This window comes from Scyliorhinus torazame, chromosome 12, assembly GCF_047496885.1.
Source record: "Scyliorhinus torazame isolate Kashiwa2021f chromosome 12, sScyTor2.1, whole genome shotgun sequence".
NCBI classification, from domain to species: Eukaryota; Metazoa; Chordata; class Chondrichthyes; order Carcharhiniformes; family Scyliorhinidae; genus Scyliorhinus; species Scyliorhinus torazame.
The window spans coordinates 63,014,697-63,039,706 of record NC_092718.1 but is presented as its reverse complement, the minus strand read 5'-3'; the positions used below and the strand labels follow the sequence as shown (position 1 = coordinate 63,039,706).

At 50.6% G+C, this 25,010-nt stretch overlaps 1 protein-coding gene and 1 non-coding gene across 2 annotated transcripts in view; one reads left to right on the top strand and one right to left on the bottom strand.

Moving 5' to 3' along the window:
• Nucleotides 1-25,010, bottom strand: part of LOC140387187 (cortexin domain-containing 1 protein) — a 110,726-nt gene that overhangs the window by 8,475 nt on the left and 77,241 nt on the right. The gene's annotated exons all lie outside the window — the stretch shown is intronic.
• LOC140387578 (U6 spliceosomal RNA) lies at nt 17,903-18,004 on the top strand. The gene has a single exon (XR_011933913.1). It is a non-coding gene; the product is annotated as a U6 spliceosomal RNA (small nuclear RNA).

Sequence of the window (25,010 nt, the reverse complement as noted above, 5' to 3'; positions counted from 1 at the left end):
ACTGGCACGATTTAATAAAAGGTTTCTAAGTGTGGTGGCGAGCAGGAACTGCCCCGAGCTTCCCGACACTTGACCCGGCGAGACCATCACCGGTATCAAATGTTAATTAGTCCACTTAATGAGGCCTCACGGGCTTCACGCCGCAAATGATGGTCCCGCTGGCTCATTCGTCGGCTCCCCGCCAACGAGATGGGACCTTAATCGGTCCCACAGAGCAAACCCCACACAGCCCGCAGCCATGCCATCGAGGAAGCCAGCCCCACGATTCGGGGATGCCAACCTGGCCAGATTGTTGGACACGGTCGAGTCCAGACCGAACGCCCTGTTTCCCCAAGGTCTACCACAGGGCAGCCAATGTCGCCAGGGAGGACATGGCAGCGACCGTCAGCTCGGGGAACGTCACCAAGAGGACCGGCACCCAATGCTATAAGAAGAACATTGACCGCCACCGGGCCGCAAGGGTGGGTTGGCACCGGCCCACTGGCACCGGCCCTGCCAACCCTGCCCGCCCCCCCCGCCCCCCATAGAGGCTGACGTATGGCGCAGAGGTGAGGATCTTCCAGCAGCCACACAGATGACCTGTGACACGTGAGTTGTTACTACCATTCAGAATGATCCATCTGTTCCACTGACTACATGTCTATTAATAATGAAAATAATCTTTATTATTGCCACAAATAGGCTTACATCAACACTGCAAATGAAATTACTGTGAAAACTATTATCCTGCAGGATCTCCATTCGACGGTGCCGGCCCATTTGCGGTGGTCCCCCGTACTTCCCATGAGAACACCTCGGAGGGGAGCTCCGAGCAGACCACCATATTCGCGACATTGCTGTCATCCCCACCCTCCACCAGCGCAGAGTCAAACACCTCAGTGGGCAACAGTAGTGGTCAGGCTTCTGGTGAGTACCACACAGTTGCTGATGCACATCAAATGGAGGCAGGAACCCCCAGGTGAGACAGCAGTCAGAGGTCTGCTGGATCCCAGGACCCACCTGGGCCCAATCAGATGCTGAGACTCTGGACCAAGTTTACCAAAGCTGATACAATCGATAGGGTGCGTGATTTTCAGAGGGGGATGCAGCCATACCCCAGCAGGTCCATAGCCGATTGGAGGAGTCCCAGAGGCTACAGGCACAGGAGATAGCGCCGCAATATGTGGCACCGAGGCCAACACTGCTAGTCACCACTGTTGTATTATATTGTATATACTGCACTGCATACGAGGTATTATGGTAAGGCTCCCGTACTACAGGTACGGGGGTAGATCCCTGCCTGCTGGCTCCGCCCAGTAGGCAGAGTATAAATATGTGTGCCCTCTGAACTGCAGCGATTTCGGCGGCAGCTGTAGGAGGCCACACATCTCTGTGTAATAAAGCCTCGATTACTCTCTACTCTCGTCTCGTTGTAATTGATAGTGCATCAATTTATTACACAGAGATTTTACAAAGATGGTTCTCCGTATCAAGCCCGATCGCCTGCAGCTGCATCCTCAAGCAGACAACACCAAAAAAGGACTTCGCACATTGGCTAGCTTGCTTTGAAGCATACATCGGATCTGCAACAGACCCAATCCCAGAAGCACAGAAGCTCCAGATTCTGTACACGCGGCTGAGCTCCGATGTCTTTCCCCTCATCCAGGACGCGCCTACCTACGCAGAGGCCATGGCGCTACTGAAGGAGAACTACGCTCAGCAGACCAACAAGATCTACGCCAGGCACCTCCTGTCCACACAGCACCAAATTCCCGGTGAGTCTGTGGAAGGTTTCTGGCGTGCCCTGCTCACCCTGGTGAGAGACTGTGATTGCCAGGCCGTTTTGACCACTGAACATTCTACCTGCTAATGAGAGACACGTTCATTACGGGCATAGAGTCAGCCTACATCCGCCAGCGCCTCTTAGAAGGGGCTACGCTTGACCTCGCAGCGACCAAGAAACTAGCGCTCTCGCTCACAGTCGCCCCACGCAACGTACAGACGTATGTCCCCGACCCCACGGCCCACCCCTCCTGGGCATCATGGACCCTGCCAGCGCCCACCCCATCGTGGAACCCAGCAGCGACCGCCCCAGCCAACCCCACGCCTGCGCCGCGCGGCAGCCAACCAACCCCGGGGGACCCAAGTGCTACTTCTGCGGACAGACAAAACACCCTCAGCAGCGCTGCCCGGCGCGGAGCGCGCTTTGCAAGGCCTGCAGCAAGAAAGGACATTTTGCTGCAGTGTGCCAGGCCCGCTCAATCGCCGCTATTGTCCCTGCAACCCCCGCGTGCGGCCAGTGGGCACCGCCACCTTCCTCTCCTCAGACCACGTGCGGCCCGTGTGCGCCGCCATCTTGCCTGCCCCAGGACACGTGCGGGCCGAGGGTGCCGCCATCTTGCCTGCCTCAGGACACGTGCGGCCCATGGGCGCCGCCATCTTCCCTGCCTCAGGACCCTGCCCGTCGGGCCCTTCATCGGGCCGCTCATCGCCTGCAACCGCCGACGACCAGCCGCGTCTTGCCTCTGTCACGATTGACCACTCCCGAACTTCGCGACCGCGTCAACAAAGGTGAAGGTCGACGGGCATGAGATATCCTGCCTTCTGGACTCCGGGAGCACTGAGAGCTTCGTCCACCCTGATACGGTAAGGCGCTGCTCCCTCGCGGTACACCCCATTAACCAAAGAATCTCCCTGGCCTTCGGAACCCACTCCGTGGCGATCCGGGGGTACTGCATCGCCACCCTCACCATCCAGGTCGTAGAGTTCAGCGTCCTCCCAAACCTCTGCGCTGCCTTGCTAGTCGGCCTGGACTTCCAGTGCAACCTCCAGAGCCTAACCCTGAAATTTGGCGGGCCCCTACCACCCCTTACTGTATGCGGCCTCACAACCCTTAAGGTCGACCCGCCTTCTCTGTTTGCAAACCTCACCCCGGATTGCAAACCCGTTGCCACCAGGAGCAGACGGTACAGCGCCCAGGACAGGACCTTCATCAGGTCTGAGGTCCATCAGCTGCTGCGGGAAGGTATCATTGAGGCCAGCAACAGCCCCTGGAGAGCCCAAGTGGTAGTGGTGAAAACGGCGGAGAAAAACAGGATGGCCGTTGACTACAGTCAGACCATCAATCGGTACACGCAGCTCGACGCGTACCCCCTCCCACGCATATCTGATATGGTCAATCGCATTGCACAGTACCGGGTCTTCTCAACAGTGGACCTGAAATCTGCCTACCACCAGCTCCCCATTCGCAAGGCGACCGCCCGTACACCGCGGTTGAAGCGGACGGCCGCCTTTACCATTTCCTTAGGGTTCCCTTCGGCATCACTAACGGGGTCTCGGTCTTCCAACGGGAGATGGACCGAATGGTTGACCGGTACGGACTGCGGGCCACATTCCCGTACCTGGATAACGTCACCATCTGCGGCCACAACCAGCAGGACCACGACGCTAACCTTTCCAAATTTCTCCACACCGCCAAACTCCTCAACCTAACCTACAACAAGGAGAAGTGTGTGTTCAGCACGAACCGACTAGCCATTCTCGGCTATGTGGTTCAGAACGGAGTTCTAGGGCCCGGCCCCGATCGCATGCGCCCCCTCATGGATCTCCCCCTTCCCCACTTCCCCAAGGCCCTCAAACGATGCCTGGGGTTCTTTTCGTACTACGCCCAGTGGGTCCCTAACTATGTGGACAAGGCCCGCCCACTCATCCACTCCACCGGTTTCCCACTGACGGCCGAGGCTCACCAGGCCTTCAACCGTATCAAGGCCGACATCGCCAAGGCCGCGATGCACGTGGTCGACGAGACGCTCCCCTTCCAAGTCGAGAGCGATGCATCAGACGTCACTCTGGCTGCCACCCTCAACCAGGCAGGCAGACCCGTGGCATTCTTTTCCCGCACCCTCCATGCCTTCGAAATTCGGCACTCCTCGGTCGAAAAGGAGGCTGTGGTGGTATGTATTAGGGGTCATGTGGGACTGTGAAGCCGTGATGCTATTGGCTGACAGATCCCGGGTCCTGGTTGGCTGCTGACTCCTGGCTCCGCCCTGAAGGCGGAATATAAGAAGCCGAGCTTCTCCCCGCCGCTTCATTCTGTTGCTGAACTGCTGGGGACAAGTCTCGCTTAATAAAGCCTGAATCGACTTCATCACTTCTCGTCTCTCTCGTAAGTCATTGTGTGCTACAATTTATTAAGCGAGCTTAAAAGACTATGGAGCTCCGGATCGCCCCGGAATGCCTGCGGATCAGCCCCCACGCAGCGAACTCGGCAGCAGTATTTAAACACTGGCAAGCATGTTTTGAAGGCTACCTCCGAACGGCCCCCGGCCGGATCACAGAAGACCAGAAAATGCAGGTCCTGCATTCGAGGGTAAGCTCGGAAATTTACCCTCTCATAGAAGACGCAGAGGATTTCCCGACGGCGCTCGCATTACTGAAGGGCATCTACGTTCGGCCCGTTAACCAAGTCTACGCGCGCCACCAACTCGCAACGAGACGGCAAAGTCCCGGAGAATCGTCAGAGGAATTCTACGCCGCGCTGATAATTTTGGGACGGGGCTGCAGCTGCCCGCCGGTGAACGCGATCGAACACACGGACATGCTAATTCGCTATGCTTTTGTGGCAGGTATGAACCACAAAATCCCCAAATCCGCCAAAGACTTTTAGAAAGAGAGTCGTTAGGACTCTCAGAGGCACGGGCCCTTGCAGCTTCCCTAGATGTGGCCTCGCAAAACGCCCGCGCCTACGGCCCCGACCGCGCGGCAGCCCCTTGGGCTCCGTGGACCCCCGTCGCGACAAACCACCCCCCCCCCCTCGCAGGCTTGCGCGGATAAAGCGCCAGACCATCCCGGGGGGGCCCGCTGCTATTTCTGCGGGCAAGCGAAACACCCCCGGCAGCACTGCCCGGCCCGCGCAGCTATTTGTAAAAGCTGCGGCAAGAAGGGCCATTACGCGGCAGTGTGCCGGTCCCGGGGGGGTCGCCGCAATCCCCAGAGAAGAACGAGCCCAGCATATCCCAAACGCTCCCCAACCCCCCCAGTGCCCCATGTGCGACCCGCGGGTGCCGCCATTTTGGGTCCCGGGCACCACGAGGGGAGGATGGGCGCCGCCATCTTGTGACTCCCCAGCCACATGCGATTCATGGGGGCGGCCATTTTGTCCACCCCGGCCGCGTGCGATTCATGGACGCCACCATCTTGGTTGACAGCAAAGGACCCCAGCATCCACGGCTCCACGGGGTCCGAAGAAGACGCCGCGACAATACTACCACGACTGGCTTCGGTGACACTGGATCAATCACGGCCCCGGACGCTCCAGACGACGACAACAACGGTGCTGATCAACGGACACCAGCGCACCCCACCACAGCTCCCGCTCCAGGACAATCCGTCCTCCCATCGGTCCCACCCGGGGATGAAGAGGATGTTGACACGCCCCCGGAGTCACCGATGACCGAGCCAACGCCTGACTCGCCACCAGCACTGCGGAGCTCTCAACGACCGATCAAGGCGCCCAACCGTTTAAATTTATAACCTTCTCAAAATTTTAATGACAACCTGTGTGTAAATAGTTTTCCACCGCCCCCGCTGGACTCATTTTAACAGGGGGTAATGTGGTAGTCACCACTGTTGTATTATATTGTATATACTGCACTGCATACGAGGGTATTACAGTAAGGCCCCTGTACTACAGGTACGGGGGTAGATCCCTGCTGGCTGGCTCCGCCCAGTAGGCGGAGTATAAAGGTGTGTGCTCTCCGAACTGCAGCCATTTCGGCGGCAGCTGTAAGAGGCCACAGATCTCTGTGTAATAGAGCCTCGATTACTCTCTACTCTCGTCTCGTCGTAATTGATAGTACATCAGGAACCCCAGTGCACGGCGTTAGCAGCATGAGCGGAGGTGCCAAAGGCATGGCTCAGTCAGTGGCGGCCATGGCTGAGCACCTCAACATAATGTCAAACTCGCTTGGGAATGTGTCCCAATCCCAGGTGGACCTTTATGAAGCACTGCGGAGCATGTCCCAGCCTCAGGTGGGCCTTGACGAGGCACTCCAGAGCATACCCCTGTCGCAGGTGGGCATTCCCAGGGCGTTCCAGAGCATGTCCGAGTCACTGAGGAGCATCGCCGAGGGCGTCGACACCAGCTCCAACTGTAGCATTGGCCATTCGAAGGAAAGTGGCTTTAAGATACATTCTGTCGTGTGCAGAGTGCTGCAGCAGAACAACACGGTGCACTTTGTGGAGTCTGGAACCTGGCTGGCCTGCTTCGTTCAGCTCCACAGAGGACCACAAAGTGAATCCTTGTCTTCTCAGCTCAGGGAAGGACTTCAGCAGGGAGCTTTGCTCGAAATACTCCAAACACACAAAAAGTAACTGCACAGATACACTTGATTGTTTCCTTGGAAATTGCTTTGGCTCTATCTTATGACAAACATTCTTTTCAGTGTCAATTCCTCCCATCAGTTGGGAAGCAAGGCAGGGACCATTTTGATTTTCAAAACAGATTGTTCATAGACTGTTTTCTGAAAAAGAGAGACAGACAGGTGCAGGTATATTGGGCTGGATTCTCCGATTTTGAGGCTATGTCCCCACGCCGGCGTGGGAACGGTGACGTTTTACAACAGAACAAATGGCATAAAACGGCCACCGATCCTCCATTTGGCTCGGGGCTAGCTCAAAGGCAGCGTAGAGCACCTGGCTCTTGCTGCCCATACAGCCCGGAGAATTGCTGGTTCCGTGGCCACGCATGCGCACGGCAGCGGCCCGCAGCAGCTGCGCCATGCAACATGGCGCCGGCCACTGAACCACCACCGGACCAGCCCAGCCCTGAACTGTGCCCCAGCCCCTGGCATGGTCGCCCCTGCCTGTCGATCAGCCCTCCCCGACTACGGCGGCGCTGGACAGAGTGCGCAGCCACCACGCCGAATTCCCGACGGATAAGACCACACGCAAACGAAACTCGGTCGGTCGGGGGCGGAGCATCGGGGGGGGTGGGCCTCAGGCAATGTCCTGAGGCTGTCGATAGGGCACGTGGCATACTCTCCGAGTACAATGCTTTGGAGGGGGCATAGCATCGCGAAAGCGGCGCCGCCCTCCAATTCGGTTGTGAATGGGGATTCTCCGGCCGATCGCCGAACGGGAACAGAGAATCCCGCCCCTGATCTTCTAGTATTCCAAATGTAACCATTTATTGCAAATAGAGGGTTTGGTATTCCAACATTAATCCTGCATTAAGGAATGGCCCCATTTCAGGACTGTCAGCGAATTATTAATATAATAATAATAATCTTTGTTAGTGTCACAAGTAGCCTTACTGCAATGAAGTTACTGTGAAAATCCCCGTGTCACCACATTCCGCACCTGCTCAGGTACACGGAGGGAGAATTCAGAATATCCAATTCACCTAACAGGCACGTCTTTCAGGACTGTGGGAGGAAACCGGAACACCCGGAGGAAACCCACGCAGACACGGGGATAACGTGCAGGCTCCGCACAGTGACCCAAGCCGGGAATCGACCCCGGGTCCCTGGTGCTGTGAAGCAACAGTGTTTTTAAAAAATATATATTTTATTCAAGATTTTTGGCCAAACATAACAGTACGTAGTGTTTCTTTTACACAACGATAAAGCAATATAAATAACAGTGGCCAGTTTTAAACAAATAAATAAATAATATATAAACAAAAACAAGAACAAAACTGAATGGCAACTGCCTTGTCCAAAATAAATACTCTCCAAAAATACAATCCAGCAATCCAATATACAATTACCTATAACAACTACCTATACATATTATACATATAAAATAACATCTCTGAGAGTCCGTTCAATTCCTCCTCCCCCACCCCCCCCCTCCCCCCTGGGTTGCTGCTGTTGTCTATTTCTTTTCCATTCCCTCTATCTTTCTGTGAGGTAATCGACGAACGGTTGCCACCGCCTGGTGAACCCCTGAGCCGAACCCCTTAACACGAACTTAATCCGTTCTAACTTTATAAACCCTGCCATGTCGTTTATCCAGGTCTCCACACCCGGGGGTTTGGCTTCCTTCCACATTAACAATATCCTGCGCCGGGCTACTAGGGACGCAAAGGCCAGCACGTCAGCCTCTCTCGCCTCCTGCACTCCCGGCTCTTCTACAACCCCAAATATAGCCAACCCCCAGCTTGGTTCGACCCGGACCCCCACCACCTTCGAAAGCACCCTTGCCACCCCCACCCAGAACCCCTGTAGTGCCGGACATGACCAAAACATGTGGGTGTGATTCGCTGGGCCTCTCGAGCATCTCGCACACCTATCCTCTACCCAAAAAAATTTACTGAGCCGTGCTCCTGTCATATGCGCCCTGTGTAACACCTTAAATTGTATCAGGCTTAACCTGGCACACGAGGACGATGAGTTTACCCTACGTAGGGCATCAGCCCACAGCCCCTCCTCAATCTCCTCCCCCAGCTCCCCTTCCCACTTCCCTTTCAGCTCATCCACCATGATCTCCCCCTCGTCCCTCATTTCCCTGTATATGTCCGACACCCTACCATCCCCCACCCATGTCTCTGAGATCACTCTATCCTGCACCTCCTGCGTCGGGCGCTGCGGGAATTCCCTCACCTGTTGCCTCGCAAAAGCCCTCAATTGCATGTACCGAAATGCATTCCCTTGGGCCAACCCATATTTTTCCGTCAGCGCTCCCAGACTCGCAAACGTCCCATCTACAAACAGATCTCTCAGTTGTGCTACCCCAGCTCTTTGCCATGCTCCAAATCCCCCATCCATTCTCCCCCGGACGATCCTATGATTGTTTCTTATCGGGGACCGCACCGAAGCTCCCGTCCTTCCCCCATGCTGTTTCCACTGCCCCCAAATTTTCAATGTAGCCACCACCACCGGGCTTGTGGTGTATTTCTTTGGTGAGAATGGCAACGGTGCCGTCACCATTGCTTGTAGGCTAGTCCCCCTGCAGGCGCCCTCTCCAATCTCTTCCACGCCGCTCCCTCCCCTTCTCCCATCCACTTACACATCATTGAAACATTGGCGGCCCAGTAGTACTTACTTAGGCTCGGTAGTGCCAGCCCCCCCCCCCCCCCCCCCCCCCCCCCCGTCCCTACTACGCTGCAAGAATCCCCTCCTCACTCTCGGGGTCTTCCCAGCCCACACAAAACTCATAATACTCTTCTCGATTCTTTTGAAAAAAGCCTTCGTGATCACCACCAGGAGGCACTGAAACACAAAAGGGAATCTCGGGAGGACCACCATTTTAACCGCCTGCACCCTACCTGCCAATGACAGGGACACCGTGTCCCATCTCTTAAAGTCCTCCTCCATCTGTTCCACCAACCGTGTTAAATTAAGCCTGTGTAATGTACCCCAATTCTTGGCTATCTGGATCCCCAAGTACCGGAAGTCCCTTGTTACCTTCCTCAACGGTAAATCCTCTATCTCTCTGCTCTGCTCTCCTGGATGCACCACAAACACCTCACTTTTCCCCATGTTCAGTTTGTACCCTGAAAAATCCCCAAACTCCCCAAGTATCCGCATTATCTCTGGCATCCCCTCCGCCAGGTCCGCCACATATAGCAACAAATCATCCGCATACAGAGATACCCGGTGTTCTTCTCCCCCCTGAGTACTCCCCTCCACTTCCTGGAACCCCTCAGTGCCATGGCCAGGGGTTCAATCGCCAGTGCAAACAATAACGGGGACAGAGGACATCCCTGCCTCGTCCCTCTATGGAGCCGAAAATAGTCAGACCCCCGTCCATTCGTGACCACGCTCGCCATCGGGGCCCTATACAGCAACTGTACCCACCTGATATACCCATCCCCAAAACAAATCTCCTCAGCACCTCCCACAAATAATCCCACTTCACTCTATCAAATGCTTTCTCGGCATCCATCGCCACCACTATCTCCGCTTCCCCCTCTGGTGGCAGCATCATCATTACCCCTAGCAGCCTCCGTATATTTGTATTCAGCTGTCTCCCCTTCACAAACCCAGTTTGGTCCTCGTGAACCACCCCCGGGACACAATCCTCTATCCTCATTGCCATTACCTTGGCCAGAATCTTAGCATCCACATTCAGGAGGGAAATTGGCCGATATGACCCGCATTGTAGCGGGTCTTTTTCCTTCTTTAGGAGGAGCGATATCGTTGCCTCTGACATAGTTGGGGGCAGCTGCCCCCTTTCCCTCGCCTCATTAAAGGTTCTCATCAGTAGCGGGGCCAGCAAGTCCATATATTTCCTATAGAATTCAACTGGGAATCCGTCTGGTCCCGGGGCCTTCCCCGCCTGCATACTCCCAATCCCTTTCACCACTTCCTCCGTCTCAATCTGTGCTCCCAGTCCCACCCTCTCCTGCTCCTCCACCTTGGGAAATTCCAGCTGATCCAGAAAGCACATCATTCTCTCCTTCCCATCCGGGGGCTGAGCTTCATATAATCTTTCGTAAAATGCCTTGAACACTCCATTCACTCTCTCCGCTCCCCGCTCCATCTCTCCCTCCTCATCTCTCACCCCCCCTATCTCCCTCGCTGCTCCCCTTTTCCTCAGTTGGTGGGCCAGCAACCTGCTCGTCTTCTCCCCGTATTCGTACTGTACACCCTGTGCCTTCCTCCATTGTGCCTCTGCCTTACCCGTAGTCAACAAGTCAAATTCTACATGTAGCCTTTGCCTTTCCCTGTACAGTCCCTCCTCCGGTGCCTCCGCATATTGTCTGTCCACCCTCAGAAGTTCTTTCAACAACCGCTGCCTTTCCCTATCCTCCTGCTTTCCTTTATGTGCCCTAATAGATATCAGCTCCCCTCTAACCACTGCCTTCAGCGCCTCCCAGACCACTCCCACCTGTACCTCCCCATTATCATTGAGTTCCAAGTACCTTTCAATACACCCCCTCACCCTTAAGCACACCCCCTCATCTGCCAATAATCCCATGTCCATTCTCCAGGGTGGACGCTGTTGTTTTCCTTCCCCTATCTCCAGGTCCACCCAGTGTGGAGCATGATCCGAAATGGCTATAGCCGTGTACTCCGTCCCCGTCACCTTTAGGATCAGTGCCCTTCCCAGAACAAAAAAATCTATCCGTGAATAAACTTTGTGGACATAGGAGAGAAACGAAAACTCCTTACTCCTAGGTCTACCAAATCTCCAGGGGTCTACTCCTCCCATCTGCTCCATAAAGTCCTTAAGCACCCTAGCTGCAGCCGGCCTCCTTCCGGTCCTGGACCTCGATCTGTCCAGCCCTGGGTCCAGCACCGTATTAAAATCTCCACCCATTATCAACTTCCCCACTTCTAGGTCCGGGATTCGTCCTAACATACGCCTCATAAAGTTGGCATCATCCCATTCGGGGCATACACGTTCACTAATACCACCGCCTCCCCTTGCAATTTGCCAGTCACCATCACGTATCTGCCCCCACTATCCGCCACTATAGTCTTTGCCTCAAACCTTCCCCGCTTCCCCACTAGTATGGCCACCCCCCTGTTTTTTGCGTCTAGACTCGAATGAAACACCTGCCCCACCCATCCTTTGCGTAGTCTGACCTGGTCTATCAGCTTCAGATACGTCTCCTGAAGCATAACCACATCTGCCTTAAGTTTCTTTAGGTGTGCGAGTACCCGTGCCCTCTTAATCGGCCCATTCAGCCCTCACACATTCCACGTGATCAACCGGGTTGGGGGGCTCTTTACCCCCACCCCCTTGACGACTAGCCATCTCCTTTTCCAATCCAGCTCCTCACCCGGTTCCCACGTAGCCGTATCTCCCCCAAGCGGCGCACCCCCGCCCCGACCACCCCCCCCATACCAGCTCCCCCTTCTCCCCAGCAGCAGCAACCCAGTTAACCCCCCCCCCCGCTAGATCCCAAACTAGCGTAATTGCACCCCCCATGTTGCTCCCAGAAGTCAGCAAACTCTGGCCAATCTCGGCTTCCCCCCGTGACCTCGGCTCACACTGTGCAAGGCCCCCTCCTTCCTGCTTCCCTGTTCCCGCCGTGATTACCATAGCGCGGGAACAAAGCCCGCGCTTCCCTTTTGGCCCCGCCCCCAATGGCCGGCGCCCACAATTCCTCATCCTTCCCCCCCCCCTCCCCCACGACATGGGGAAGAGAGAAAAGTTACAGGGTCGCAGGATTAACAACTTGGGAAGTCATCTCTTCCCTCTTTTCCCCCCCTTCATCCCACATATTCACCCCCCCACTTTGTCCCAAACGTTCTTTTTATGGCCCGCTCACTCCAGTTTCTCCTCGACAATAAATGTCCACGCCTCATCTGCCGTTTCGAAGTAGTGGTGTTTCCCTTGATGTGTGACCCACAGTCTTGCCGGTTGCAGCATTCGAAATTTAATCTTCCGCTTGTGCAGCACCGCCTTGGCCCGATTAAAGCTTGCCCTCCTTCTCGCCACCTCCGCACTCCAATCTTGATATACGCGGATCACCGCGTTCTCCCACCTACTGCTCCGAGTTTTCTTTGCCCATCTGAGGACCATCTCTCTGTCCTTATATCGGAGAAATCTCACCACTATGGCTCGAGGAATTTCTCCAGCCCTCGTTCTTCGCGCCATAACTCGATAGGCTCCCTCCACCTCCAGCGAACCCGTCGGGGCCTCCGATCCCATTAACGAGTGCAGCATCGTGCTCACATATGCCCCGACGTCCGCCCCTTCTACACCTTCGGGAAGACCAAGAATCCTTAAATTCTTCCTCCTCGCATTATTCTCCAGCACCTCCAGCCTTTCCACACACCTTTTGTGTTGTGCCTCGTGCATCTCCGTTTTCACCACCAGGCCATGTATGTTGTCCTCATTCTCAGCAGCCTTTGCCTTCACGACCCGAAGCTCCTGTTCCTGGGTCTTTTGCTCCTCCTTTAGCCCCTCAATCGCTTGTAATATCGGGGCCAACATCTCCTTCTTCATCTCCTTTTTGAGTTCTTCCACGCAACGCCGCAGGAACTCTTGTTGGTCAGGGCCCCATAGTAAACTGCCTCCTTCCGACGCCATCTTGCTTTGTGCCTGCCTTCCTGGCCGCTGCTCTAGAGGATCCACCGCAATCCGGCCACCTTCCTCTCTTTTTTCCATCCGTGTCCAGGGGGGATTCCCTTCTGGATTACAGCACAGTGTTTTTTGCCGTTAAAATTGCCGTTGGGGCTCCTATTAAGAGCCCAAAAGTCCGTTCCACCGGGTGCTGCCGAAACGTGCAACTTAACTGGTCATCGCCGCACCCGGAACGTGAAGCAACAGTGTTAACCACTATTGAGCTTTTGCTGACTTGAACCCAAGATGCAGAAGTAAATTCTCAAGGTTTTTTTAAAAAATGTAGCTAGCGCTAACATTTTCCGTGGTGTATCCCTTTGTCCATCTGCAGAAGGCTGAGGTTTTTGTTCATTTGGGCAGCAGCTAAAACCAGTGCTTCAATAATCCTAACTACGCCAAATACTGTCACAGGTCACAAAGCTCAAAGAGGCTTATTCAAACGCTTTGGCCTGGAGGCAATGTCATAATTACATTTTTATGATACATTTGAATGTCCTTGGGAAAAGATTTTGGAACATTATTCCATAAAAACACATTCTATTGTGACCTCAAACCAATTCAATCATTGAGACCCATGTGCCTGGCGATAGTTCTGAGAAAATTATATTTTCCAAAGACTGCAGGCATCATTGCTTGAAGCAATGGATTGAAATTAACATCCAGTATTCAAGACCTTTGTCGAACTGATACAGGTCAACTTGGAGACTCCCTGATTTGATTTTATTCACAAAGTTAAAATACTTTCAACCCTAAAAGGAACTTCGCTCTGGTTTTCAATGGAAGGTGTATTTAACCAGCACAAATATATGAACATCATAACATTGTTATGGTGCTCTTTTATATCGGATTTGGAAAAATTCATCCAGAGGTCTTCTTGAACTGTGCTTGATTAAGACTCTGACCCCAGATACTTGTTCTCAGGTGGGGTGAGATGGGGGAATTTCAGCCTCTGTGAAGCCAACCTTTAAAAATGGCCCCCACAGTTTTGACTTTTATGTTGCAAGTCAGGCTTACTTCCCCCCATAATGAGAGCGGGATGGGTGTGAAGGCCTGCCTCTGTGCTCAGCATCCAATTAAATTTTTAAAATTATTACAATAAAAATAGCCCTACACCCCTCACCCAACACTCCCCATGCCCCTAACATGTCAACCTATACATCCCATACCCCTTACCCACACCTATGGCCCCTCATACCCCCATGTCAACCTTGTTCACTAGTGTCCTTTAGGGAATCAAATGTGCCATCCTTGCCCGGTCTGGCTTACATGTGACTTCAGACCCACAGCAACGTGATTGACTCTTATCTGTCCTCTGAAATGACGGGCAAGCCATTCAGTTTGAGGGCAATTAGGGATGGGAAACACATGCTGGTCTAGCCAGCAATGCCCACATCCCATGAAAGAATTTTTTAAAAGAACAAAACCCACTCTCATGAGCCCTCATACCCCCTGTGTCAACCATTGTCCCACTACACACCCCCATGGCCCTTTATAGCCCCCTGTCAACTTAGGGCCAACTCATGCTCCAACCCACCACTTTTGCCTTACCCCCTCCATGTCAACTCACCTAGTATCTGCTATGTGCAAATCTTAGGAACTGTGGTCACATAGTCATCGTCATAGAGGTTTACAGCATAGAAAAGGCCCTTTCTGCTCACCTAAATATTTAATCCCATTTTCCAGCCTTTGCCTTGTATGCCTTGACATAAAATAAATGTATGTGTCTATTCATAGGGTGGCATGGTAGCAGGGCAGCATGGTAGCGCAGTGGTTAGCACTGTTGTTTCACAGCGCCAGGATCCCAGGTTCAATTCCCGCTTGGGCCACTGTCTGTGGATTCTACATGTTCTCCCCCTGTCTGCGTGGGTTTCCTCCGGGTGCTCTGGTTTCCTCCCACAAGTCCCGATGGATGCGCTGTTAGGTAATTTGAACATTCTGAATTCTCCCTCTGTGTACCCAAACAGGCGCCGGTATGTGGCGACGAGGGGCTTTTCACAGTAACTTCATTGCAGTGTTAATGTAAGCCTACTTGTGACAATAAAGATTATTATTACGTCACTATTTAAAATTTTAAAACATGGCCATTGATAAAAAGCGTTCAGTACATAGAAATTCCTTCAATTCATCTCTTATGAAAACAAATATTTCTATTACAAACACTTGCAGCTGTCAATCAAATTGTTCACTTCACGGGCATCTCACTGCGATAATGTTAGTTTGTAAAATCAGTCTTTGCAGCACAAATCCCAGGGCCTGGTTGAGCACAGTGGGCTAAACAGCTGGCTTGTAATGCAGAACAGTGCCAGCAGCGCGGGTTCAATTCCCGTACCGGCCACCCCGAACAGGCGCCGGAATGTGGCGACTAGGGGCTTTTCACAGTAACTTCATTGAAGCCTACTTGTGACAATAAGCGATTATTATTATTGTTATTAATAATAACCTTCAGGCTTATATCAACAGAGAGAATGAAATATCAAGCGGTAATTTTGTTTTTAACTCCAGATTTTTATTAAAATTTAAAGGCCAGTAGAGTTAAATCCATTGACAGCTTTATCAGTTCCAATGAGTCTTGACAGTTATTTGGCAGCTTTGACAGTTCCTCGACTGTTTGACAGGTATTTGACAGTTCCAGTGAGTTTACGCAATTTTTACACACAATCGTGTTTACTTATAACAATCACAAAGTGTGCCTTACCTCACGTAAAGGATGCTTTACTGACCCTTAATGGTGTCTTACCTCTCCTCGCAAAGGTGCCCCAGGATCACAGCCAAAGGGGTACTTTTTCTTTCCAAAGGAGTACATAGCTATTCAAACAAAACCACCAAGTTCAGGCCAGCTCTTACCTGGTCTAATCTACACACTCTGGGTTTCACACTCCTGGCGGGGGCAGCTCATTATTTAAATGGCCAGTTGCCTCTGACAAACACATATACATGAATCCCAACCCATTTATAGTCCCGTTCCCACTATAATAGGAAATGACGTGACCAGGGGTGGGACTTATTTTCCACCACTATTTTCACCATTATGGAAAGCCGCTCCATTATCGCAAAATTTGAGCCTTGGTATCTGATTCAAATGATCAAAAGTGTATGTTCCACTCCAGACACGAATATATAGTGACACTTGAAGGAAAGCTGCAGTCTCAGAGATGCTGGGCTGAATTCTCCGCCGCCGGGATGCTTCATTTAGCCAGCGAAACGGAGAATCCCGGTGCGGTGGGACGGAGAAACCCACCCGCTGTCTTTTGAGTGAGACACTAAACCACTCAAGTGGATTTGAAAAAAAATTGGAGAATTTTCATGATGTCTTTATCTTTATTTATTCATCAACCACCATCAGTAACAGCTGGTTTCAGATTGATCATGTTTGGAAAATAAATGTCCAGGACACACAAGACTTCAAAAAGACAGACAGAAGGGAGACAGAGAAGTAGCCCTGATAATAAAGTATGACATGAGTGTGGTAGTGAGAAAGGATCTTGGCTCAGAACATTAGGAAGCACAATCAGTATAGGACAGAATCAGAGATTGGGGAGAGGAGGGAGGACGGTCAGTAAACACTTGTGGGAGCAATTTGTAGGCCTCCCTACAGTAGTTCATCATTGGACAGAGCGAGCATTAATTAAGAAATAATTGGAGCTTATATCAAAGGCATTGTCGAAGGTTATGTTGAAAGAGCTTTGGTGAAATGCTGAAGTGCCTCAGTGGTGGAAGGAATGAATATTTAAAGTGATGAATAGAGTGTCGATCAAGTGGGCTGCATTATCCTGAATGGCGTTGAGCTTCTTGAGTGTTGATAGAGCCATATTAACGCAGGCAAGTGGAGAGCATTCCATTATACTTCTGACTTGTGGAATGTAGATGGTGGACAGGTTTGGAAGTCAGGGAGGGCGTTACTCACTGCACAATTCCCAGACTCTGACCTATTGTTGTAGCTACAAATTTATATGGCTGGTACAGGTAAGATTCTGGTCATTCTTGTGCTCGCTTCGGCAGCACATATTGTAGCCACTTAAATTGGCCAACTCCCGATTTAAAATGGCGAACGGCAAAGGCTGATGGGAAAGTCAGCCAACAAGACAGAAACCAGCAGCTGCAGGTTTGCTGTGTATTTACCTCTGCAAAAACCAGACAACATCGATACCAGCGACCATCAGCATAACAAAGTAACAGCCATCTGCATACTGATGAGCAATCCCCGGGAACAATAAGTAACATTTTGACACACAAAGCCAAGCCAGACTCCTCGGCGCCAGCAGGAGCCAAAACAAAGGAGGTGAACGAGCACCTCAAGACCGCCCATCGATCAGGGAACCGCTCCAGTATTGGAGAAAATCGAACCAAGCGATTGGGACAAAGTCCAATCACTTGGGACCAGGAACAGGGTCCGCCCCGAAAGGCGGGAAGCCCCTGGGGACGATAAGAATTGAGCCCCAAGTTCAAATCGCTCTCTTCACTCTCTTCACCGTTCTCTTCTTCCTGCCCGGGTCACCCAGAAAAAGGGACCAACATTGACCATGACCGGCGCAGTGACTCCAGTGGTCATCGAAACTGTAAGTCTTAAATCAACGCTCGCTACGAGATAGGTGCTCCTAGCTACCAATCCGTACCAATTTCGAATCCCGCAGACTCAGAACCCGAACAAAAGGCCATTTGTTCCCCTGACCTGGTGGGCCAGTTCAAAGTTAAGTATAGGCCTGTTAGTTGTAGAAGTAGCTTACACGTAGAATTTGTGCATGAGTACCGATTACTGTGTATAATAAATGTGCTTTGATTTAAATCTTACTAATCGGTGTATTGGATTATTGATCATTACTTGGACTTGAACCTCGTGGCGGTATCATAAAGATACCTGGTGACTCGAGAGCAAAGGTTATAAAACAGAGCAATTGAACCAAGGAGAAAATTAGCAACAATATACTAACATTGGAACGATACGGAGAAGATAGCGTGGCCCCTGCGCAAGGATGAGACGCAAATTCGGGAAGCGTTCCATATTTTAAAAAAAACTTCTGATCATTCCCTTTACCTGGCAGAGAGGCAGCTGTTTTCAACTTGTGAGGCATGAATATTACTTGCCAATTATCAATTCAAGACTGGATATTGTCCAGGTCTTGCTGTAAGTGGGCCACTTCAGTATCTGAAGAGTCGCGAATGGTGCTGAACATTGTGCAAATCAGTGAACATCCCCACTTCTGACCTTATGATGGAAGGAAGGCCATGGATGAAGCAGCTGAAGACGGTTGGGCCTAGGACCCTACCGCAAGGAATTCCTGGAGATGAGGTGATTGACTCCAAACAGTCACAACCAATTTGCTTTGCACCAGGTATGACTCAGTCGAGTTTCCCCCCTGATTCCCATTAACTTCAATTTTGTTAATGTTGAAAATGTGAGACTTTATAAGACAGTTATGTTTTAAAAATGTTTTTAGCAATTTAAGGTAAAACAGAATGTTAGGGAGAGGGGGTGCTAATCATTTTGAACTCTGCCTGGAGACAGATCCATGTGTTTTAGTTGTCCTGTGGATAAAGACACGGGTCAAAACCCATAGAAACTCAAGTGTTAGTTTTCACACGTTGCCAAATCTGCGCTATGCAAGTTCCAGGCAATGACCAACCAACCAGGAGAGAATCTAACTATCTCCCCTTGACATTCAGTGGCATTGCCATTGCTGAATCTCCCACCATAACCATCCTGGGGATTACCATTGATCAGAAATTAAAGTGGACACAGAAGAGGAGCATCTGGTCTTATGGGACAGAAACTCAAATGGACAGAGAGAGCAAAAGATGAAATTCGAAAACAGGGAATGACTTTTTTGTGTTAATGCTGGTGGGAAGAGATTCCCCGTTTGAAGAGACAGAACTTGTAGCGATTTAAAGACCAAGTAGTGACCAGTAGTGATGGCCTTACTGCCACAAGTCAGTTCGATGATGCTCAGGAGATTGAGTGAAGAACTTTGCAGGAGGCGCTGGATACATGGCGAGGATAAGGGAACCTGCTGGAAATGCCAGCAGGGAATTGGACTTGAGTCTACAAGGTTTCGTATCTGCAGTGAGTGTGGCATACGTGACATCTGAATGTGGCGAAGGGCTTTCAGTTGTGTTAATTTGTTAATTTCTTGATTTGTGGAGTGAATCGAATTGGCTGAAGACTGGCATGTTGGGGAGGAAGCTAAGATGGATCTTGCACTCAGCACTTTAAGCTTTTCCCGGATGTGCTGGGCTCCCCCATCATTGAGGATGGGAATATTTGTGGAGCCTCTTCCTTCAGTTAGCTGTTTAACGGTTCACCACCATTCAGGACTGGATGAGGCAGGACTGGAGAGATTTGACCTAATCCTTTGATTGTGGGATTGCTTAGCTCTGTCTATTGCTTTCTGATTTCATTGCTTGGTACGCAAGTAGTCCTGTGTTGTAGCTTCACCAGGTTGGCAGCTCATCTTACGCTATACCTGGTGTTGCTCCTGGCATGCCCTCCCGCATTCCTCATTGAACCTTGTGATTCCTTGACTTATCTGACAATGGTAGAGTGTCGGATATGCCGGGCCATGAGGTTCCAGATTGTGGCACTCGCTGCCGATGGCCCACAACGCCTCATGGGTGACAGTTTTATTTCGACACTCTCTACTCCATGACGGCTCGAGACAAGCAACAAATACCAGGCTTGCCAGTGATGTCTGGGAACGAACATTATAAAAGTTGTGCGAAGATTGAATCGACATGAAGTGCCCATACCTACGGAAACAGTGTAATGTTGTGGTAGAAATAGTGCATTATCAATAATGAGATGCTTATTTATAAGAGATAATTATTTAAAACGTTGCACGCGAGCATTCCAAAGCCCCAATGTTACTGTACGAATTACCCACACCGGGAAGTGGGGTGGGAGGAGGAATCCTAAGTTTGCCCCTACACAGGAATTGCACTCAGACTAGTGGGTAAGGCTGCGTGCAACCCCCCCCCCCCCCACCCCCGCAGCACACGGCCATAAAAGGTGCCATCGTTTTCTGCCAACCGTCAGCGCCAACCAGCTTCAGAATGATCAATAATGTAACCTATCAAATTCTCCACCACACGACAGCAGGGCTTCACATCAAAAGGATGTCTCGTGCCAGGTTCCAGATTGTTGCGGCGTCATTATCTCAACTGCATTGGATCATTACTGGCAGAAATGCCAAGTATAACAGCGTAAATCAGAGCACTTTGATCTCTTGCTATAATATCCAGGTTTCTCTATGAAGCAAAGCAATTTTAATTAAATGTATTTTAGTACATTCAGAAGCTTTTATTGATTCATAATCAGTTTTTAAAACTCTCTGTTCCCATTGATGGCCACTGATATAAAGCAATAATCTTATACTGATTTGTTGTTCTTATTACTGCCAGCTTTAAGCTATTGTCACATTCTCCGGCTACCTTGTTCCCCGAACTCCCCCCCCCCCTCCCCCTCTATCCAGCCCACCTTATTTTGTAGGTTTTCCTGTTGATTATGTGAATGCTGTAGGCCATGTGTACTATATGAGAGGCACATTTACGGCAATGTTGAAGGCAAAAGTCAGACTGGAATGTCTGAATGACCATTATATGTGTGTGATCCTTTCTGCCCTGTTTCCTCTCTCTGTCTGTCCCAGGCGACAGCTGATATCCAGGTAGTAAAGGGGAGAACCCTCTCGGGTCTGCCTCCTCTCTGGCTACATGGCGGATGGCGAAATTAAGAAAAAGGTCAGTGTTAGTCACGCTCTTGCACCTCTCCCAAAATAGCATCAAATGAGGCGCAAATTCCCAGAAACATCAACTATCATCAAGATCCAATTAAAGCTCGATCCTCTTCAATGAGCAGATCCCATTGCTCCGCTACTGCGTCACCACACTCCCAGCACAAACAGGCGCAAAGGTCCGACTACATTGTCGTACTGAGGACACTCAGATCCTTCATGCCAACTGAACAGTCAGCAGGATGTGCTGAATGATGCTTAAATAATACTTCAGTTAGCCTGAAATCAGTGGACCTTTAAAATCAGCGAGCAGAATGGATTAAGTAAAGCAATCGCTCTTTTCAGAAGGGCAAAGAGCTCAATGCATTGTCTGAAGGCCCATTCACAATGTCGCGAGAGGCTCCTTTGTAATTACTTTCATTTGTGATGGCAAACCGCTATCAATAACCGATTAGTATAGGCACTGCAGCAGTGGATCCTATAACTGGTCAAACAATTCTACCTTAAAACAGTCAAAATCTTTTCTTCCTCTTTACATCATCAAATTTCCATAGCTCGCATCTATTTCTTGCTGCAAAAGACAATTCAAAATTATGAAAAAGTGCAAGCGTGCTGGGGAGCAGTTGTTGCAGAATTCCAAATTGTTGGCCCTGCAGGGAGGAGAATTTAGCAGCGGTAACATACGATATTAGTTTGAACCCATTGGCCGAACTTTTCTGGCCGTTCCCACCGGCAGGAATGTCCATTGACAGAGGTAGGCCCGAAAGATCCTGCTGGTGGCCACCTCTGCTGTCCCGAAAGGCACTGCGAAGGGTGTGGAAAGTCCCACCCATTGTCTAATAACAAGGATTTCTTAAGGGCTCTTCATTGTGATTGGTGACATTTGCCATTGCAACAGGCTTTGCGCCTGGTCCTATTGAACGGATGCGGAATCATTGCATCCCAAAGACTGACGAGCAATGCAACAACAACTAGCATTTACATAACACCGTTAATGTAAAACATCCCACAGTGCTTCACGGAGCTTTATTCCACAAAACTGACACTGAGCTACAACAGGGGATGGTTACAGCAGATGACCAAAAGCTTGGTAGAAGAGGTGGGCTTTGAGCAGCATCTTAAAAAAGGAGTGAAATGTTGAGGTGTGGAGAGGGATTTCCAGAACTTAGGACCTATACAAGAGGAGGCCAATGGTGGGTGAAGACAAACAGGAATTGACAGAAGGCCAGAACTGGAAGAGTACAGTTATCCCAGAGGATTGTAGGAGGGGAGAGGACATGAAAGGATTTGAGCACAAGGATGACAATTTTAAATTCAAGATACATGGGATTTGAGCTGATGAAAGGTCACAAATCTGAAACATATTTCCCTTTCTACAGATATAATCATAGAGTTTTGCAGCACAAAAAAGAGGCCATTCGGCCCATCGTGTTTGCGCCGGCCATCAAGCGCCTAACTATTCTAATCCCATTTTCTAAGTCTTTTCTCCTCGCTATTTATCACACCACCAATTTTTGTGTCATCTGTGAATTTACTGATCATACCTCCTACTTTCATGTCAAGATCATTAATGTACACTACAAATAGAAAGGGGTCCAGCACCACTGGGCACAGGCTTCCAGTCACAAAAACAATCTTCGACTATCGCTCTTCTCCCTCCTGCCACTAAGCCAGTTTTAGATCCAATTTGCCGAATTGCCCTGGATCCCATGAGTTCTTACCTTCTTGATCAGTTTCCCACACTGGTCTTGTCAAAAGCCTTACTGAAGTCCTATCTATGTCCCTCTATGTAGACTACATCAATCATACTGCCTTCATCTAGGCACCTAGTCACCTCCTCGAAAAATTCAATCAAATTTGTTTGACATGATCTTCCCCCTGACAAAGCCATGCTGACTATCCTTGAATAATCCCTGCCTCTCCAAGTGGAGATTAATTCTGTCCCTCAGAGTTAATCGGCTAACTAGCCATGATCACATTGCAGTAACTGAGCTAAACGGTTAACTCGCCATGATCACACTACAGTAACAGAGCTGTCACTGGCTACACAGCAAGAGCTTGCTGAAGTAAAACAGTTTCTCCAGAGTATAACGTTCAAGGAAAAACACAGAACACTTCTAAAAGAAGAAACAAAACAAATTCAACTCAGACGGTTCACAAGGTGAAAGGAAGCAAGATTAACAACAAAGAGAACACAGCACATGGTTCTGATGAGGAACTGAAATTGAACGTACAATCAGTGCAAGGTGAATCACATCAGTTCCGGGTAATTCTAAAACTGAATGGACAACCTGTAAAAATGGAGGTGGCTACTGCCATCTGCTTAATTCCTGAGACCATTAATGAACAGAAATGGAATCATCTACCACTGAAGCCAGTAGGTGCCAGCCTGAGAAGCTACACTGAGGAGATAGTGCCTTTAAGAGGACACATGATAGACAAAGTAGGCCATCCTTACTTTAATTGGGCAAACTGCGGAGCTGCCACTCCATGTGGTGCGAGTTTTTCCAGCTGCCTTTGGCCGCTCTTGACTGGATATGATTCTATTAAAATGGAGTGCAGCAAACTGCTTAGTTGATTCAAAAACTGATTTACAAACCATCCTAGAAAAATACAGCAGTGTATTAGAGTACACAATGGGGTCCATGAAAGGAGTACAAGTGTTGTTAAAGATCAAGCAAAATGGCCAGCCAAAGTGTCTCAAGGCTAGAGTAGTATCCAAGCTACATGTCCAAAGGTAGAATCTGAACTAATGGAACTTTTGGATACAAGCGTCTTAGAACCTGTCACTTACCAGTGACTGGGCAACTCCTATTGTTCCTGTAATGAAGCAAGATGGAACAATTTGCACCTGTGGAAATTATAAAACAACCATCAATCCACTTCTAAGCGTAGATCAATACCTGCTACCATTGATTGAGAATTTATTTGCCAGCCTAACAGGAGGACAGAAACTCAGCAAGATCGACCTATCACAGGCTTACCTGGAAATGAATGTTGCCGCTGAATCTCAACACCTGCTCACCATCATTACTCACAAATGCATGTTCCGCTACAGGAGATTGCAAGTGTGCATAAACACGCAACTGTTTAACTGGCCCATTCAACCCTCTCACGTTCCAAGTAACCAGCCTGGTTGTTGGGCTCCCTGCTCCCCTCCCCTGTCAATCAGCTACAACCCTCCTTTAGCCAGCTCCCCCAAGTCCACGTCTCACACTTTTCCAGGCCCGCCCCAAGATGTCCACCGCCATCACTCCTTAACAAACTGCGCCACACCAACCCCACCCATGTCAGCATCTCACCCCCACACCGCCACTCCCCCCTAACCAAACAAAAAAACAACCTATTTCCCAACCTTCCCCCCCCCCCCCCCCCCCCAGCCCTCCTCCTGGCAAGTCCCCATTTCACTCCTGTAAACTAGCCCAACCAGCTAGCATGGTGGCCCCTGCCTGGGGTCTCTGACTACCCCTCATCCCCCATCACTCCAACCCACAAATATAAATACAAGGAAAAACAAAGGCACACTCGCCCTCAATGCTCCCCCCGTCGTAAACTTCGCCAATCCACCCATCCTGTCTGCCTAAATTTCACACAAATCTCCATTCCAAAGTTCAATGTCCTCATACTCCTCCCAGTCCACAGTCCCTCGTGATGTCCATCGCCTCCTCCGGCGAGTCAAAATAAAACTCTTGCTTTTGGTGTGTAACTCACAAGTGAGCAGAGAAGAGAACCCCAAACTTCACCCCCGTCTTGATCCGGTTATACCCGGCCTTCTGCTTGGCCAACTCCACTCCGAGGTCCTGATATATTCCCAGCTCGCTTTCCCCCCCCCCCCCCCCCCCCCCCCCAAGTGCACTTCTTGGTCTGCCTGGCCCAACTCAAGATCTTCTCGTCAAGGGAATGATGCAGCCTCACCAACATCACCTTCGGCGGTTCCCCCGCCTGCGGCCTCCTCCTCAGTGCCCAGTGCGCTCGATGCACCTCAAGAGGATAGTCAAATAACCCCACCATCAGCCACTCCAGCACGCTCGCTACATACTTGGCAACCTTCAATGCCTTCAGTCATTCTCATGATCTGCAGGTTTTGCCTCCGGGAGCGGCTCACGAGATCCTCTAGCTTCTCCCTCAGCCTTTTCTGGCTGCTCGCCCCCATCCCCATCTCAGCCTCCAGTGAGGTCAACCGATCTTCATGCTCCCCCACTGACTCCTCCAGCTTTTGGATCGCCAGGCCCTGGGTCTCCAGCCCCTGTCCCATACGCTCGATTAGCACCCTAAGCAGTTCCACCAACT